The sequence below is a fragment of the Oncorhynchus clarkii genome, chromosome 25 (genome assembly GCF_045791955.1).
Source record: "Oncorhynchus clarkii lewisi isolate Uvic-CL-2024 chromosome 25, UVic_Ocla_1.0, whole genome shotgun sequence".
Lineage (NCBI taxonomy): Eukaryota > Metazoa > Chordata > Actinopteri > Salmoniformes > Salmonidae > Oncorhynchus > Oncorhynchus clarkii.
The window spans coordinates 36,943,385-36,963,522 of NC_092171.1; the positions used below are offsets into that span (position 1 = coordinate 36,943,385).

Here is a 20,138-nt window from a genome sequence, read left to right on the forward strand (position 1 = left end):
GACTCAACTTGTCTACACATTCATGGTGAATGTATAGACTGCAATCACACTTATTTAGTTGTGATAATTTAATCGTCATAGTGAATTAACAAAAACATTTTTCAATGGTGCTTCTGGACAGGGAAGGTGTTAATCATTTTAAAACCATTTTGTTACCTTTCACTACCTTTAGATAAAAAAGTACATCAGAGAAGAACCTTAAAGTGAAAATCAAGAGAAAATGTCACCATTACGATTCTTGCTGAGCTGGAACAGACCAACAGTTTTACAGTGTTAATAATAACGTTAAAAAGGTTAGGAATAATATATATATATATTTTTGTAAAGGTTAGGAATAATATATATATTTTTTAAAAGGTTAAGAATAATATATTTTTTTAAAAGGTTAGGAATAATATATATATATTTTTTGAAAGGTTAGGAATAATATATATATATATTTTTTGAAAGGTTAGGAATAATATATATATTTTTTGAAAGGTTAGGAATAATATATATATTTTTTTAAAGGTTTCAAATCATTTCACATCTGGTTCCCAGATTCATTCGATTTTATGGTTTTCGGCACGTTATTCCAAATGCCTGTATCACAAGAATCTAGTTGTGTTTTTCGTTTTAATGAGTGTTTATGTCCGCTTGTTCTCATGTTGTCTTTGGTGTCGTCGTCGCCACCTTCCCATTAACACACACCAAGCCCCTCCACATGCCCTTACACATATTTTGCAGATGTTAGCAGGTGTAGCAAAATGTTGATGTTCTTCCAACAGTTCTTCCTCTCTGACAAGTGGTTTTAACTTGCTATTGCATTTGAGGTTCTATAATGCCTGCTAGTCATTATTAGTGAATGTACATTATGTATGCATGGTTCTGGTTAAATTTATCTTCAAAATTGCATTTTTCATAGACAAACCTGTAAGCCAGAGCAGTGATTTTTGCAAAAAAATAATCACGTTGCGGAAGGCTTATATTTAGCCTAGGTATAATTTCACAAGCCCTGAATTACGTAGATTATTGCTGACTGTTTGAAATGCACTAAATTTGACCTTTAAATATTGTACAACAAAGCTTATTTCGAGATTTGTTTTAAGCGAGATACTCTACATATAGTGAATCGGCCATAAGTTTGAAAACAATATAGATATGATTTATAGGCCATATCGCCCAGCCCTACATACTACACTCACACACACCCCAAACACACACCCGTAGTACACACACACACACACACAACCTCAAACCGCCCGAGCTTCCAGGCATGTTTAAACAGTCAGCAGCAGTCTCTCTTCCTCACCTCGCGCTTTCACCTGCTCCTCTCTCGCTCCTCCCTCCCTCCCTCCCGCCCTCCCCTCCCCTCCCTCGAGGCTCATCATGGAGCTCTGTATTCAGCTCTGTGACATGCTAAACTAGCACAAGAATACCCATGCTCTGAGAAGAGAAATCCCCTCAACCGTTATATCCGCTCAGAACAGAGTATGTGGCCATAAATTAAAGGGTTGGGAAAAACAAACTGGTATTATTCATATACAATACACCCACAGCCTGGCGTTTTGTTTTAAATGAGGCAAATCCTTCTGTTAAAAACAACTTAGCTGATGAAAGGTATTGTATGACACAACAGGATATGCACAGACATATCAATACAAAATCTGGGATACTCCCCTGGTTCTGAAAATCATGTTTACAGCCACAGTCAATAGAAGCCTGGGATACTCCCCTGGTTCTGAAGATCATGTTTACAACCACAGTCAATAGAAGCCTGGGATACTCCCCTGGTTCTGAAGATCATGTTTACAACCACAGTCAATAGAAGCCTGGGATACTCCCCTGGTTCTGAAGATCATGTTTACAACCACAGTCAATAGAAAGAAGCCTGGGATACTCCCCTGGTTCTGAAGATCATGTTTACAACCACAGGCAATAGAAGCCTGGGATACTCCCCTGGTTCTGAAGATCATGTTTACAACCACAGTCAATAGAAGCCTGAGATACTCCCCTGGTTCTGAAGATCATGTTTACAACCACAGTCAATAGAAGCCTGGGATACTCCCCTGGTTCTGAAGATCATGTTTACAACCAGTCAATAGAAGCCTGGGATACTCCCCTGGTTCTGAAGATCATGTTTACAACCACAGTCAATAGAAGCCTGGGATACTCCCAGTGAGTTGAACATGATGTGAGACACTATGGCTGCGTCTAGCACCGCTGGTAGTCTGGTAGTCTAGCACCGCTGGTAGTCTGGTAGTCTAGCACCGCTGGTAGTCTGGTAGTCTAGCACCGCTGGTAGTCTGGTAGTCTAGCACCGCTGGTAGTCTGGTAGTCTAGCACCGCTGGTAGTCTAGCACCGCTGGTAGTCTAGCACCGCTGGTAGTCTAGTAGTCTAGCACCACTGGTAGTCTGGTAGTCTAGCACCGCTGGTAGTCTAGTAGTCTAGCACCGCTGGTAGTCTAGTAGTCTAGCACCGCTGGTAGTCTAGCACCGCTGGTAGTCTAGTAGTCTAGCACCACTGGTAGTCTGGTAGTCTAGCACCGCTGGTAGTCTGGTAGTCTAGCACCGCTGGTAGTCTGGTAGTCTAGCACCGCTGGTAGTCTGGTAGTCTAGCACCGCTGGTAGTCTGGTAGTCTAGCACCGCTGGTAGTCTGGTAGTCTAGCACCGCTAGTAGTCCAGTAGTCTAGCACCGTTGGTAGTCTAGCACCGCTGGTAGTCTAGCACCGCTAGTAGTCTAGCACCGCTGGTAGTCTAGCACCGCTAGTAGTCTAGCACCACTGGTAGTCTAGCACCGCTGGTAGTCTAGCACCGCTGGTAGTCTAGCACCGCTGGTAGTCTGGTAGTCTAGCACCGCTGGTAGTCTAGCACCGCTAGTAGTCTAGCACCACTGGTAGTCTAGCACCGCTGGTAGTCTAGCACCGCTAGTAGTCTAGCACCACTGGTAGTCTAGCACCGCTGGTAGTCTAGCACCGCTGGTAGTCTAGCACCGCTAGTAGTCTAGCACCACTGGTAGTCTAGCACCGCTGGTAGTCTAGCACCGCTGGTAGTCTGGTAGTCTAGCACCGCTGGTAGTCTAGCACCGCTAGTAGTCTAGCACCACTGGTAGTCTAGCACCGCTGGTAGTCTAGCACCGCTGGTAGTCTAGCACCGCTAGTAGTCTAGCACCACTGGTAGTCTAGCACCGCTGGTAGTCTAGCACCGCTAGTAGTCTAGCACCACTGGTAGTCTAGCACCGCTGGTAGTCTAGCACCGCTGGTAGTCTAGCACCGCTAGTAGTCTAGCACCACTGGTAGTCTAGCACCGCTGGTAGTCTAGCACCGCTGGTAGTCTGGTAGTCTAGCACCGCTGGTAGTCTAGCACCGCTAGTAGTCTAGCACCACTGGTAGTCTAGCACCGCTGGTAGTCTAGCACCGCTGGTAGTCTAGCACCGCTAGTAGTCTAGCACCACTGGTAGTCTAGCACCGCTAGTAGTCTAGCACCACTGGTAGTCTAGCACCACTGGTAGTCTAGCACCACTGGTAGTCTAGCACCGCTGGTAGTCTAGCACCGCTGGTAGTCTAGCACCGCTAGTAGTCTAGCACCGCTGGTAGTCTAGCACCGCTGGTAGTCTAGCACCGCTGGTAGTCTAGCACCGCTGGTAGTCTGGTAGTCTAGCACCGCTGGTAGTCTAGCACCGCTAGTAGTCTAGCACCACTGGTAGTCTAGCACCGCTGGTAGTCTAGCACCGCTGGTAGTCCAGTAGTCTAGCACCGCTGGTAGTCCAGTAGTCTAGCACCGCTGGTAGTCTGGTAGTCTAGCACCGCTGGTAGTCTAGCACCGCTAGTAGTCTAGCACCACTGGTAGTCTAGCACCGCTGGTAGTCTAGCACCGCTGGTAGTCCAGTAGTCTAGCACCGTTGGTAGTCTAGCACCGCTGGTAGTCTAGCACCGTTGGTAGTCTAGCACCGCTGGTAGTCTAGCACCGCTGGTAGTCTAGCACCGCTAGTTGTCCAGCACCGCTGGTTGTCCAGCACCGCTGTAAGCGCCAACTCCAGAAGGAGACCAAGTATGACTGGTAGGGGAAAGCAATCCAATAAGGGAAACAGACACCTGCAGGAAGGATGGAGTGACCTATTTCCCTTTAGTCCTGATGGTAGATTTCTCTAATGGACACTAGGAGGAGGAATCTGACCACAGTGTTGGATAAAGAAAATAGTTACTGTTGGTGAAATGGGCCAACGGCATCTTTCTGCTTGACAACTTTACAATGAGAGGGAGGTTCGAGTGAGTAAAATCTAATTTGATTTGTCACATGCACTGAATACAAGGTGCTGACCTTACCGTGAAATGCTTATTTACAAGCCCTTAACCACATATGCAGTTTTAAGAAAATAAGAGTTAAAATATGTGTGTGTGTGTGTGTGTGTGTGTGTGTGTGTGTGTGTGTACCAACCTTCGAGGAGTTGGAGATAAAAGACAGGCAGAATGGAAGGGAGAGTATCTCTCCGTTTCAATGATGATAACAGTCGCCCCATCCTTTCTCATGGTGCCATCAGTCTTACGTTACTGTGCCATATTGTCCTCAGACACTTACAACTCCAGGAACACAGTTCACAGATAAGATAAGACTAAAGGGTAAAGTATACTCATGGACTGTCCCCCAAATAGCGCCACATTACATATAGTGTAGGACAAGTAACAGACTTAAAAATGGCCGGTGCATTCGGAAAGTATTCAGACCCCATGACTTTTTCCATATTTTATTACGTTACAGCCTTATTCTAAATGGATTCAATTGTAGTTTTTTTCATCAATCTATACACCATAATGACAAAGCAAAAACAGGTTTAGACATTTTTGCAAGTTTACATATGTATTCAGACCCTTTACTCAGTACTTTGTTGAAGCATCTTTGGCAGCGATTACAGCCTTGAGTCTTCTTGAGTGTGACGCTACAAGCTTGGCACACCTGTAATTGGGGAGTTTCTCCCATTCTTCTCTACAGATCTTCTCAAGCTCTGTCTAGTTGGATGGGGAGCATCGCTGCACAGCTATTTTCAGGTCTCCCCAGGTTAAAGTCCGGGCACTGGCTTAGCTGCTCAAGGACATTTAGAGACTTCTCACAAAGACACTCCTGCGTTGTCTTGGCTGTGTGCTTAGGATCATTGTCCTGTTGGAAGGTGAACCTTCTCTTCAGTCTGAGGTCCTGAGTGCTCTAGAGCAGGTTTTCATCAAGGCTCTCTGTACTTTGCTCCGTTCATCTTTCCCTCGATCCTGACTAGTCTCCCAGTCCCTGCCGTGGAAAAACATTCCCACAGCATGATGCTGCCACCACTATGCTTCACCATAGGGATGGTGCCAGGTTTCCTGCAGATGTAATGCTTGGCATTCAGGCCAAAGAGTTCAATCTGGGTTTCATCCAGAGAATCTTGTTTCTCATGGTCAGAGTCCATTTTGGTAAACACCAAGTGGGATGTCATGTGCCTTTTACTGAGGAGTGGCTTCCATCTGGCCACTACAATAAATGGTTGTCTATTTGGAAGGTTCTCCCAACTCCACAGAGGAACTCTGGAGCGTGACCCGAGTGACCATCGGGTTCTTGGTCACCTCCCTGACCAATGCACTTCTCCCCCGATTGCTCACAGCGGTCAGCTCTAGGAAGAGTCTTGGTGGTTACAAACTTCTTCCATTTAAGAATGATAGAGGACACCGTGTTCTTGGGGACTTTCTATGCTACAGACATGTTTTGGTACCCTTCCCCAAATCTGTGCCTCGACACAATCCTGTCTCGGGGCTCTATGGACAATTCCTTTGACCTCATGGCTTGGTTTTTTTATTCCCACGTAAATATCTGCTCCGAATTAAGATTCAACGATGTCTGCGGAAAGAAGGGGGTGTCAGCTACGACGTGACACAATGAAAAACATCTATTTTGATGATTTAAGTGGATTTACATCCTGTAACGGAATTGCGAAAAAAGGAATTTCATCATGGGTTCCGGATCTGTACAACAAATAAATGCATAATGATGGATATGAATGTAATTCTCTTCACGGAGAAGTATCCTAAATAGATACACAAATATAAATATGCAAAATCCTCTTTGTATATATGGGTATTATTCTACACACCTGGCTATTATTTTAATGAGCTCTGACCCCAAAGAAGACCAAATTTGGATGGCCCAGACCAAATCTGAACCAATCCTAGAAGTTAAGAATATTTTGAAGATAACGCAGAGACAGAGGACGACAGAGGACGACAGAGGACGACAGAGGACGACAGGTCAATAAAGTACTAAGGATCAAGGGAAATTGTGGATTTTCTGTAACAGGGGATTAATGCAGAGACATGGGAGGAATTTGTCTATATATTGAGTCTGAAACAGGATAGTTGGTATTTGGCCATTGGCCCAGTTTTATTGCAAAGAATTCTAATTGGTCAACCACAGGCTAGGGCGGGGTTATAAACTACATCCTGTCTCTTTGTTCAGGAGAGAATCACTGAACACATGAACATCTAACTCTCCGCATGATTTGTCCTATTTGAATAAGAATAAATCCATTTTCCTTTCCCTAATTTGCTTTGGGGGTCTGTGTTATTGAAGAGTAACATCATCTGCTAACAAAGTCTACCTTTTTACAAGTTTGAACATCAAAGTACAGCACAGTATAGTAGAGTTCAGTATAGTACAGCACAGTAGAGTTCAGCACAGTAGAGTTCAGTACAGTTCAGCACAGTAGAGTTCAGCACAGTAGAGTTCAGTATAGTATAGCACAGTAGAGTTCAGTATAGTGCAGCACAGTAGAGTTCAGTATAGTTCAGCACAGTAGAGTTCAGTATAGTACAGCACAGTAGAGTTCAGTATAGTTCAGCACAGTAGAGTTCAGTATAGTACAGCACAGTAGACTTCAGTATAGTACAGCACAGTAGAGTTCAGTATAGTACAGCACAGTGGAGTTCAGTATAGTACAGCACAGTAGAGTTCAGTATAGTACAGCACAGTAGAGTTCAGTATAGTACAGCACAGTAGAGTTCAGTATAGTATAGCACAGTAGAGTTCAGTATAGTACAGCACAGTAGAGTTCAGTATAGTGCAGCACAGTAGAGTTCAGTATAGTTCAGCACAGTAGAGTTCAGTATAGTACAGCACAGTAGAGTTCAGTATAGTACAGCACAGTAGAGTTCAGTATAGTACAGCACAGTGGAGTTCAGTATAGTACAGCACAGTAGAGTTCAGTATAGTACAGCACAGTAGAGTTCAGTATAGTACAGCACAGTAGAGTTCAGTATAGTACAACACAGTAGAGTTCAGCACAGTAGAGTTCAGTATAGTACAGCACAGTAGAGTTCAGCACAGTAGAGTTCAGTAGAGTTCAGCACAGTAGAGTTCAGTATAGTACAGCACAGTAGAGTTCAGTATAGCACAGCAAAACACAGTAGAGTGTAGTCCATTATAATATATTCAACTTGAAATCATTGGTCACTTTAATAAATGGAACACTAGTTACTTTAATAATGTTTACATATCTTGCATTACTCATTTCATATGCATATACTGTATTTTATACAATCTATTGTATCTTAGCCTACGCCACTCTGTCATTGCTCATCCATATATTTATATATTATTATTAATTTCCTTTACTTAGATTTGTTGTGGAATTGTTAGATATTACTTGTTAGATATTGCTGCACTAGAAGTACAAGCATTTCGCTACACTCGCAATAACATCTGCTAACCATGTGTATGTGACCAATAACATCTGCTAACCATGTGTATGTGACCAATAACATCTGCTAACCATGTGTATGTGACCAATAACATCTGCTAACCATGTGTATGTGACCAATAACATCTGCTAACCATGTGTATGTGACCAATAACATCTGCTAACCATGTGTATGTGACCAATAACATCTGCTAACCATGTGTATGTGACCAATAACATCTGCTAACCATGTGTATGTGACCAATAACATCTGCTAACCATGTGTATGTGACCAATAACATCTGCTAACCATGTGTATGTGACCAATAACATCTGCTAACCATGTGTATGTGACCAATAACATCTGCTAACCATGTGTATGTGACCAATAACATCTGCTAACCATGTGTATGTGACCAATAACATCTGCTAACCATGTGTATGTGACCAATAACATCTGCTAACCATGTGTATGTGACCAATAACATCTGCTAACCATGTGTATGTGACCAATAACATCTGCTAACCATGTGTATGTGACCAATAACATCTGCTAACCATGTGTATGTGACCAATAACATCTGCTAACCATGTGTATGTGACCAATAACATCTGCTAACCATGTGTATGTGACCAATAACATCTGCTAACCATGTGTATGTGACCAATAACATCTGCTAACCATGTGTATGTGACCAATAACATATGCTAACCATGTGTATGTGACCAATGCATTTCATTTGATTTCAACTTGTGTGCTGTACTGTACTGTACTATACTTTTCTTTACTCTACAGAACTCAACTTTGGTTTGTGACTACTATGACCTCTCATTTTAGCCAATTCAACTGCAGAAATTCTGTTAACAATTTTTCAGAAATTCCATTACTGATTTTTCAGTAATTGCCTTACCGATTTTGTAATGGAATTTCGAGGTTTAAACACTTATTAATTCATAAACAAAATTGATATCAGTAAAAACACTAACTAATTGATAGGCCGACATTTACTTGTTACTTTGTGAACTTTCATTATCCCTCTCCTCATGAGGGAGAGAAATCAGACAATATCTTCAAGATGTGGGTTTTTGGTAACAGAATTTCAAGGCACAAGGTAATGTTTCTTAAACTTACAGAATGCAGAAAAATGTATCCAAACGAAATGTTAGTGTTGATATTAGTTGGCAAGGGTCTTCACTTCACCATTGTGTTTTCATGTATACCCAATAACTTGTAAGACTTTTTCTGGGAGAGGTTTTCTAAGACCCATTTTTCATCTGTTTGACCCAGAAATCAAAGCCTTTACTTATTCCTAAATGGTTGAAAAATTGACATTACCACATTTAAAAAAAGGTGTGTGGTGCACTAAAACAGTCTGCAGCGCCCGGCCTCACCCTAGTAGACTCTGAAGTGAAATGTCTACTGTTTGCAGATGATCTGGTGCTTCTGTCCCCAACCAAGGAGGGCCTACAGCTGCACATAGATCTTCTGCACAGATTCTGTCAGACCTGCGCCCTGACAGACCTGGGCCCTGGCAGACCTGGGCCCTGGCAGACCTGGGCCCTGGCAGACCTGGGCCCTGACCGTTAATCTCAGGAAGACAGAAATTATGTTCTAAAAAAAAGTCCAGTTGCCAGGACCATAAATACAAATTCCACCTAGACACTTCTGCCCTCGAGTACACAAGAAAGTATACCTACCTCAGTCTGAACATCAGCACCACAGGTAACTTCCACGAAGCTGTGAACGATCTGAGAGACAAGGCAAGAAGGGCCTTCTACGACATCAAAACGAACATAAAATTTGACATCCCAATTAGGATCTGGCTTAAAATACTTGAACCAGTTATATAACCCATTACTCTTTATGGTTGTGAGGTCTGGGGTCCACTCAACAACCAAATTGAGACTCTGCATGCAGAATTATGCAAAAACATTTGTGTACAACATAAAACACCAAATAATGCATGCAGAGCATAATTAGGACGATTCACGCTAATGATCAAAATCCAGAAAATAGCCATTCAATTCTACAACGACCTAAAAATAAGTTCCTTAACAAATCCCACACCTACAGAGAGATAAACAGGACAGCAATACAATCAGACCCAACCAAGTCATGAGAAAAACAAAAAGATAATTACTTGACACATTGGAAAGAATTAACTAAACAACAGAGCAAACTAGAATGCTATTTGGCTCTAAACAGAGAGTACACAGCGGCAGAATACCTGACCACTCTGACTGACCCACACTTAAGGAAAGCTTTGACTCAGTAAGCATAGCCTTGCTATTGAGAGAGGCCGCCGTAGGCAGACATTGCTCTCAAGAGAAGACAGGCTATGTGCACACTGCCCACAAAATGAGCTGCACTTCCTAACCTCCTGCCCAATGTATGACCATATTAGAAACACATTTTCCCTCAGATTACACAGACACACAAGGAATTTCAAAACAAATCCAATCTTGATAAACTCCCCTATCTATTGGGTGGAATACCACAGTGTGCCGTCACAGCAGCAAGATGTGTGACCTGTTGCCACAAGAAAAGGGAAACCAGTGGAGCTCCAACACCATAGTAAATACAACCTTTATCTAATGGTATTTATTTTCCCTTTCATATTTCAACTATTTGTACATTGTTACAACACTGCCAACAACCTTTAAAATGTCTAATACATATTGTTTTTACTTGTGTGTGTAATATTTACTGTTCATGGTTTATTTTCCCTTTTCTTTTTTTTGTCTATTTCACTTGCTTTGGTAATGTAAACATATGTTTCCCATGCCAATAAAGCCCTTTGAATTGAATGTAAGAGTCTATGTCAGCTTTGCGAGCTCCAGTTCCAGCACCCAGAACTATGTTTTCTGGTTATCACTGCAGAATAGATTGCGACAGTAGCAGTGAAAGAGAGAGAGCCCTGAGGTTATGGTCTTTGGTGTGGAGGAGGAGGAGTCAGTGAATCAGTCAGGTTTTACACATAAAACCAAACAGCAAGTATAACTCCAAACTGAAGATCCTCAGGAGGATAGAGTGACCCAGGCTCAATAATTAAAAACAAAGGCAGGATGCTCCCTCACACAGAATGTCACCAAACTAGGTAGGATGACTTAGGCATGGGCAGAAACAAATAGGTTCAATTGAAACAGCACAAACAGCTGCTCAGAGGAAAAAAGGTCTGTCCCGTGTAGAGCTGGAAGGCCCTGGAAAGACCTACTTACATAAATAATAATAAATATTCAGTGCCTTGCGAAAGTATTCGGCCCCCTTGAACTTTGCGACCTTTTGCCACATTTCAGGCTTCAAACATAAAGATATAAAACTGTCTTTTTTTGTGAAGAATCAACAACAAGTGGGACACAATCATGAAGTGGAACGACATTTATTGGATATTTCAACCTTTTTTAACAAATCAAAAACTTAAAAATTGGGCGTGCAAAATTATTCAGCCCCCTTAAGTTAATACTTTGTAGCGCCACCTTTTGCTGCGATTACAGCTGTAAGTCGCTTGGGGTATGTCTATCAGTTTTGCACATCGAGAGACTGAATTTTTTTCCCATTCCTCCTTGCAAAACAGCTCGAGCTCAGTGAGGTTGGATGGAGAGCATTTGTGAACAGCAGTTTTCAGTTCTTTCCACAGATTCTCGATTGGATTCAGGTCTGGACTTTGACTTGGCCATTCTAACACCTGGATATGTTTATTTTTGAACCATTCCATTGTAGATTTTGCTTTATGTTTTGGATCATTGTCTTGTTGGAAGACAAATCTCCGTCCCAGTCTCAGGTCTTTTGCAGACTCCATCAGGTTTTCTTCCAGAATGGTCCTGTATTTGGCTCCATCCATCTTCCCATCAATTTTAACCATCTTCCCTGTCCCTGCTGAAGAAAAGCAGGCCCAAACCATGATGCTGCCACCACCATGTTTGACAGTGGGGATGTTGTGTTCAGGGTGATGAGCTGTGTTGCTTTTACGCCAAACATAACGTTTTGCATTGTTGCCAAAAAGTTCAATTTTGGTTTCATCTGACCAGAGCACCTTCTTCCACATGTTTGGTGTGTCTCTCAGGTGGCTTGTGGCAAACTTTAAACGACACTTTTTATGGAAATCTTTAAGAAATGGCTTTCTTCTTGCCACTCTTCCATAAAGGCCAGATTTGTGCAATATACGACTGATTGTTGTCCTATGGACAGAGTCTCCCACCTCAGCTGTAGATCTCTGCAGTTCATCCAGAGTGATCATGGGCCTCTTGGCTGCATCTCTGATCAGTCTTCTCCTTGTATGAGCTGAAAGTTTAGAGGGACGGCCAGGTCTTGGTAGATTTGCAGTGGTCTGATACTCCTTCCATGTCAATATTATCGCTTGCACAGTGCTCCTTGGGGTGTTTAAAGCTTGGGAAATCTTTTTGTATCCAAATCCGGCTTTAAACTTCTTCACAACAGTATCTTGGACCTGCCTGGTGTGTTCCTTGTTCTTCATGATGCTCTCTGCGCTTTTGACGGACCTCTGAGACTATCACAGTGCAGGTGCATTTATACGGAGACTTGATTACACACATGTGGATTGTATTTATCATCATTAGTCATTTAGGTCAACATTGGATCATTCAGAGATCCTCACTGAACTTCTGGAGAGAGTTTGCTGCACTGAAAGTAAAGGGGCTGAATAATTTTATATCTTTATGTTTGAAGCCTGAAATGTGGCAAAAGGTCGCAAAGTTCAAGGGGGCCGAATACTTTCACAAGGCACTGTATATTTGTTTAAATATTTTTGTTGATACTTTTACCCCTTTTCTCCCCAATTTCGTGATATTCTTGTCTTGTCCCATCGCTGCACCTCCTGTACGGACTCAGGAGAGGCGCAGGTCGAGCCATGCATTCTTCGAAACATGACCCTGCCAAGCCGCACTGTTTCTTGACACACTGCCTGCTTAACTCGGAAACCAGCCGCACCAATGTGTCGGAGGAAACACCATACAGCTGGCGACCGTGTCAGCGAGCATTTCGCCCGGCCGCCACAAGGAGTCACTAGAGCGCGATGGGACAAGGACATCCCAGCCGGCCAAACATTCTCCTAACCCGGACGACGCTGGGCCAATTGTGCTCCACCTCATGGGTCTCACGGTCACGACACAGCCCGGGATCGAATCCGGATCTGTAGTGATGCCTCTAGCACTGCGATGCAGCGCCACTCGGGAGGCCTACATAAAACATGCCATTTTGTTTCCTGCTCAGGCAGTGGAGACTTCATTCCTGTCCCGACAGACACAGCACCATTCACTTTACTGTCTCTGTGTCTCTTTACGATCTATGTGTCTCGATCTCTACGGTCTTTAATATGGCTCTGTCTCTCTACTCTGGTTCTACTGTCTCTAGTCTTACCAGAGAACATCAGTTTGAAGCAGGTGGGGCTGCTCTGTATCCTCAATCAACTAGGCAAATAAGCACAAAAACAGGCAATTGTTTTTCTTCTGTTTTCTTTCAACAGCTGGAGAAGGAAACATAAGAATGTATGTAGTAGCCAGAGGTAGCTGATTGGACTGCCATGTGTTAAGCCGGACTGTACCATTTTTAGCCGTCTTATGTGACGATTTCGCCGTCCTTGACAAAATGGGCAAATTCGTAGGCCATAGACGATTGTCAGACGTCTTGGCCCGTTCAGCGTGACAGGGTCTACGTCTTGGCCCGTTCAGCGTGACAGGGTCTACGTCTTGGCCCGTTCAGCGTGACAGGGTCTACGTCTTGGCCCGTTCAGCGTGACAGGGTCTACGTCTTGGCCCGTTCAGCGTGACGGGATCTACGTCTTGGCCCGTTCATCGTGACGGGGTCTACGTCTTGGCCCGTTCAGCGTGACGGGGTCTACGTCTTGGCCCGTTCAGCGTGACGGGATCTACGTCTTGGCCCGTTCAGCGTGACGGGATCTACGTCTTGGCCCGTTCAGCGTGACGGGGTCTACGTCTTGGCCCGTTCAGCGTGACGGGGTCTACGTCTTGGCCCGTTCAGCGTGACGGGGTCTACGTCTTGGCCCGTTCAGCGTGACGGGGTCTACGTCTTGGCCCGTTCAGCGTGACGGGGTCTACGTCTTGGCCCGTTCAGCGTGACGGGGTCTACGTCTTGGCCCGTTCAGCGTGACGGGGTCTACGTCTTGGTCCGTTCAGCGTGACGGGGTCTACGTCTTGGCCCGTTCAGCGTGACGGGGTCTACGTCTTGGCCCGTTTATCGTGACGGGGTCTACGTCTTGGCCCGTTCAGCGTGACGGGGTCTACGTCTTGGCCCGCTCAGCGTGACGGGGTCTACGTCTTGGCCCGTTCAGCGTGACGGGGTCTACGTCTTGGCCCGTTCAGCGTGACGGGGTCTACGTCTTGGCCCGTTCAGCGTGACGGGGTCTACGTCTTGGCCCGTTTATCGTGACGGGGTCTACGTCTTGGCCCGTTCATCGGCTGGTGTTACAAGCTGATCCCGGTGACTGACCAATAGGAACATGGCCGGCACAGAGTGTGCACACCATAAAACAATGATTGTGAATAATATAATACTGTAGTTTGATTTAAACGTTTTCATGCTGTGCAAGAAGAGTAATTTCCCAAATAATGTTGTTTATATGATACATCTGAAATCAGGCTACCTGATAGGATTTTAAGAAATGCACAAAATGACCAATCAAAATATAATGTTCTACTACAAGTGCTGCAAATACACCGCTGCAGAGGACGTAGCCTACATTGGCTGACGTAGCCTCTCAAGCTAATCGCAGAATGTGACGACAGAACTGAAGCGAATCATTCAATCTGGTCAGGTTGATATCAAGATTTTAATTTAGTAACATTGCACAGTGTGACGTGATGATCGTAAAAGACTGAATCCGACGTACAGTCTGCAACGGCCTTTAGGGGGCTGCATGCCTATCCATCAAGCTACCAGATCCTGTCAGCCATAAGGCCTAGTGTTACAGCTGATCCCAAACCAGGTAGAGCAATGAAGGCGTAAACTACAGCTTCACTAGTAAACTATTAGGCATAATTGTGTGGAGGAAACTACCACTGGGTTATTGGATTAGTCTACAAGGGTAAACCTCTTTTCCAGGTAATTCAATCACACAGGTATTCAGGTCGAAATATGGAAAGGAGTTATACAGTATGTCAAATTGAGTTATATAAGAAAATATGACGATATCATCTGCACAAAGTAATTGTATGTCTTTAGTTCAGAATAAAACGTGCAGAGATTTCCCCTGCCTCTTGTCCATGATAGAAATTAAATGGAAGGAAAGCCACAGGGAGGGAATTGTTGGCATTCCTGAATACTGAAGCAAACAGGAAGAAAGGTCCACAACAAGCAAACATATAGGCCTGCTGCAACCTGGTCTCAGAGAATATCCTATTATTCTGTATGTGAATCCGAGACAATCCATTTAGTATGATATGTTGTTTTGTCCATCACATGTATCTTATGATATGTTACAAATTACAATTTGTATTATATACTGAACCAGAATATAAAACACAACATGTAAAGTGTTGATCCCATGTTTCATGAGCTGAAATAAAAGATCGCACAAAAAGCTTATTTCTCTCAAATGGTGTGAACTAATTTGTTTACATCCCTGTTAGTGAGCATTTCTCCTTTGCCAAGATAATCTATCCACCTGACGGGTGTGACATATCAAGAAGCTGATTAAACAGCATGGTCATTACACAGGTGCACCTTATGCTGGGGACAATAAAAGGCCACTAAAATGTGCTGTTTTGTCACACAACAAACAATGCCACAGATGTCGCAGGTTTTGAGGGAGCGTGCAATTGACATGTTGACTGCAGGAATGTCCACCAGAGCTGTTGCCAGATAACTGAATGTCCATTTCTCTACCACAAACCGCCTCTGTCATTTTAGATCATTTGGCAGTACGTCCAACTAGCCTCACAACTGCAGACCACATGTATCCACACCAGCCCTGGACATCCACATCCGGCTTCTAATTTCAGTCTCCCAAATGTATATTTACTATGTTACGTCTAGGTTATGAGACCAGGCTGGACACACACACCTCTCTTCTACCACATTTCCTAGTTTTTCCTAGTTCTATGCTAGTTGTATCCTTCTATACCCATTTCTAATATTCTATTCGATTTCTATACAGTCTCCCCTTCAATAGCCTACATGTCTCTCCGTACAGAGTCATTTCATTCCAGAACAGTATTATAGCATGGTTATAATCGAATGCCAGATTCCATTCCAGAGGACAGGAAGCCTAAAATAAGAAGTAAAAAAAAAGTGTGACCCCTTCCAGAATGGAACAGTGATGATGTTCTAGGGAAGACATTTAAGTAATGCGCAACTTAATCACAAATTGAGCATGCTGGCTGCTGTTATTAGGTTTGAAAAACATACCACTTCCAGGTGGCATTTGACACAAGAGACCGCATCCTACAGTAAACTTGGTGCCAGTCTTTTTTTTTACGGAAAGAACGACTATAGCCAACTGTAACGATAACAAGTACTGCACTAGCTGGTGTATGTATGTAAACGCATTGGAACGAAACAATGAGGGGAGGGTCATATAAAAACAATACGTCGATGAGCCAGAGGCATTAAATAACGATGAGAGGGTCAAATTAGTGCTCACAAAATGTAGAATAAACATCAGCCATTATAGTGAGAAAGATCGATACATTGTTGCAACAAAATGCATCTCTGTCTCAAGTTCGTAATGTTGCCTAGAACGGATAGCGGCAACATTCTGACAGCATCGCTAGCTAAATTGTAGGCACAGGAATTGATCGGGTCCGGGTTGTTTTGAACAACCAACCGTTGACCACACTTTAATCAGTTTTGAAATACTGTTTGAAAACATATATTGCAAACATAGAACGAGTGAATACATTTTATAACATTCGTGTAGCCTAATATAGTTTAGAAATGTTGGAATAGCAGGACAGAATAACTTCGTCCATGCGCGCAGATGAGGTGGATCAGTTAAATTAGTGGCAAGAGAAATGACAAAGAACGAAAGCAGAGATGTAAAATGCAGCTTTTGAAATAAACTTACCTTTCATGAGAAAAACTAATCCTAACTCCTTTAAAACAAAAATTATTATCCGATGAAGTTGTATCCAAACGGTTTAGTATATCCAATTTATCGTCAGCAAATGCAGGCTAAAGTTTGAAATATAGACGGGGGCAGAGCTGCTTCGTCGAGCGCCACATTTATATGTCTTTGGATCAGTAACAAGTAGCCTAGGATTACATGTGCAATTGCTGGAAAGACGGCTTCAAATCACGGATGGCGGGGGTTCGTTTAGATTTGACATAATTTCGTTTTTGTTTTAATAGCAAATGTTCTTCCGTGAAAATATCCTTAAATGCATGTTAATTATAATAATCCAAACATTATCGTACAGATATTCCGTTGCTCTTTTGATATGTAAGAAAAATACTATATAGAACGTACTGATACCCCTCAACGACCAATAGTTGGTATCGCTAACGGCTGCCTGTCATTCCATTCCTCCCGTCCCATTCCCGACTGTAAGCAGAGCAGCAGTATTTTGGAAGCCTGGTGGCAGTGAAGAGGGAAATACTACCGGCGCTTAGAATACCCATTCGTAGGAAGCGGGTTCAGCCTAGGGACATTAACGCCCTGTAGGTTTAGAGTTTCACACAATAAACGGGTCCGCTTGGTTTTATATGCATAAATCATAGACTTTGAATAGGGAGAAGAAAGTAACAGACTACCTTTTCCAACAAAGAATGTTCTCAGAATGTAGACGTTCTACTACAGTAAGCTTACCCACTTGGGAGAGTAGGAGGCTACAGACTACACAAGTCTGAGCATTGTAGAAGTGGATCAGTTTTAGAGAGAAGGTGTCTGTCTGTATTTTCCCATTGTGGAGAAGTGACATGGTGTGGCCCTACTACTCTTGTTACATAGGGCTCTGGAGGGCCATAAGACTTTCTCCTGCTAGGCCAGAGCTTCTTCCCTTACAGCAGGTCAAGAAATAATATGGAACAGAGACAGCATGCCTCCTACATGGTACCCTGTTCCCTATATAGTCCACTACTTTTGACCAGAGCTCAATAGGGCCCTGGTTTAAAGTGGTGCACTAAATAGGGAATATTGGATGACATTTGGGACACAAACAGAGTTAAGGAACCGTATTGTGGGGACTCTTAAACTCTTAAGGTGAAACAAAGACGTAGTTTGAAAATAATGCAACAACATCCTGCTAGTGCACATAACCTACACAGTATGCTATACATGTGACAGTATTTGTATGTGTCCAAGACTGGGTTAAGGCTCATGCACCAGATATTCTCCCCAAGCTCTGTGCAAAGCCTGGGGATGAGTTTAGACTGAGTTTGATGAAAAGGAACCCTCGAGGAGTATGTCAATACATGTGTAATACTTCCACGGCATAGAGTTAGTCGTTCTATGAATCATCTCACAGCCCTAGCTGCAACACCTACCTAAGAGAGAAAATGTTTGCAATACCAAATGGCACCCTATTCCCTACATTAGTGCACCTGTGGGCCCTGGTCAAAACGAGTGCACTATATAGGGAATGAGGTGCCATGTGGGATACAGACATCCCCTGTCTTGCCCTTTCCAGTATGATACCATCCTGTCAGTAGTAATGGGATTAAGCATTTGCAACGCTGTCAACAAGGAGTGGGTTGCATCACAAATGGCTCCTTATTCCCTATATAGTGCAGTCATTTCGACCAGGGCCCATAGGGTAGTATGTAGTGCACTATATAGGGAATAGGGTACCATTTGGAAAGAACTGCGATCTCTGATTGGGACGCACTGTGATACCGTTGTTGCTCTGTTGACCTGTAATTAGGGTTAGGAGTTGAGGTCCAGACCAACCATAGAAATATAATTACCAGAACAGGCAAAGCCCCTCAGACCACCATTAATTTATACATTATTGGGAGTGCTCGTACTAGTAATTCAATTTCTATGGACCCAATCAAATGCAGACAGCCTGCCTGTCAGTTTAGAGAAATAGAGTGGCCAACATTAAAGGGTCATGGACTGAAGTACGCCTTCTAAGGCCTCCCTAAGCCCCCTTGGCTCTGCTCGGGTCACAATGCTTTGATGTGACTGTAGAAAAGCTGAGACCTTAGAACTACAAAAGCCACCGAGACGATCCACCCCCAGGACCCATAGATCACAAATCTCCAATCTCTGTCCTGTCTGTCTCCACCACGGAACTCCTCAGGTTACTCACTCTGTTATGTCGAGGGAGGGAGGGATGTCGAGGGAGGGAGGGGAGGGATGGTAACAGGTCAGGAACACAAGCTAATTCATTAGAACAGGATCCAGTGACAAGATGAGAGAGAGAACTTGTATTTTCCCTGTCAATACAGTTGTTTTCTACCATATTCAACAGACTTTTACAACAGGCTTTACTGTCCTGCAATACACACACACACACACAGACACACACACACAGCACATGCACTCTACACACAGTACATTGTAATTTTGTTGTATGGTGGTATTATATTTGTATTTGTATGTATTATGGATCTTCATTAATTGCCAAGGCAGCAGCTACTCTTCCTGACATCCAAATGCATTAAGACAGTTACATCACACAAACAACAAAAAATACATCATATAACACTATTACACCACTAAATATTTAGAAGACAAAATGTATACCACCAACAAAATACAACAAAATTGCAATGTAGTGTGGAATAGAGTTTGATGTAGTCATGGCTCTATGTAGTACTGTGTGTTTCCTGGAATGTGTTCTGGACTTGGGGATTGTGAAGAGACCCCTGGTGGCATGTCTTGTGGGGTATGCATGGGTGTCCAAGCTGTGTGCTAGTCATTTCAACAGACAGCTCAGCATTTTCAACACGTCACAAAGACAAGTAGTGATGAAGTCAATCTCTCCTCCACTTTGAGCCAGGAGAGATTGACATGCACGTTATTGATGTTAGCTCTCTGTCTATATTTAAGGGCCAGCCGTGCTGCTCTGTTCTGGGCCAACTGTAATTTGTCTATGTCCCTCATTGTGGCACTTGACTATACCCAATTGAAGTCGGAAGTTTACATACACCTTAGCCAAGTACATTTAAACTCAGTTTTTCACAATTTTTTTTTTTTTTTTTTTTAAATCCCTGTTTTAGGTCAGTTAGGATCACCACTTTATTTTAAGAATGTGAAATGTCAGAATAATGGTAGAGAGAATGATTTATTTCAGATGTTATTTCTTTCATCACATTCCCAGTGGGTCAGAAGTTTACATACACTCAAATAGTATTTGGTAGCTTCACCTTTAAATGGTTTAACTTGGCTCAAACGTTTCGGGTAGCCTTCCACAAGCTTCCCACAATAAGTTTGGTGAATTTTGGCCCAATCCTCCTGATAGAGCTGGTGTAACTGAGTCAGATTTGTAGGCCTCCTTGCTCGCACATGCTTTTTCAGTTCTGCCTGCAAATTTTCTATAGGC

The 20,138-nt window shown here is 43.2% G+C and overlaps 1 protein-coding gene across 1 annotated transcript in view; it reads right to left on the reverse strand.

The window, feature by feature from the left end:
- LOC139383544 (FERM domain-containing protein 6-like) overlaps nucleotides 1–17,178 on the reverse strand; it is a 50,875-nt gene extending 33,697 nt beyond the window's left edge. The window contains exon 1 of the mRNA XM_071128121.1: nucleotides 16,718–17,178. The gene's annotated coding sequence lies outside the window, so the exon portion shown is untranslated. The remainder of the gene's footprint in view (nucleotides 1–16,717) is intronic.
- Between the last annotated feature and the right edge of the window lie 2,960 nt (nucleotides 17,179–20,138).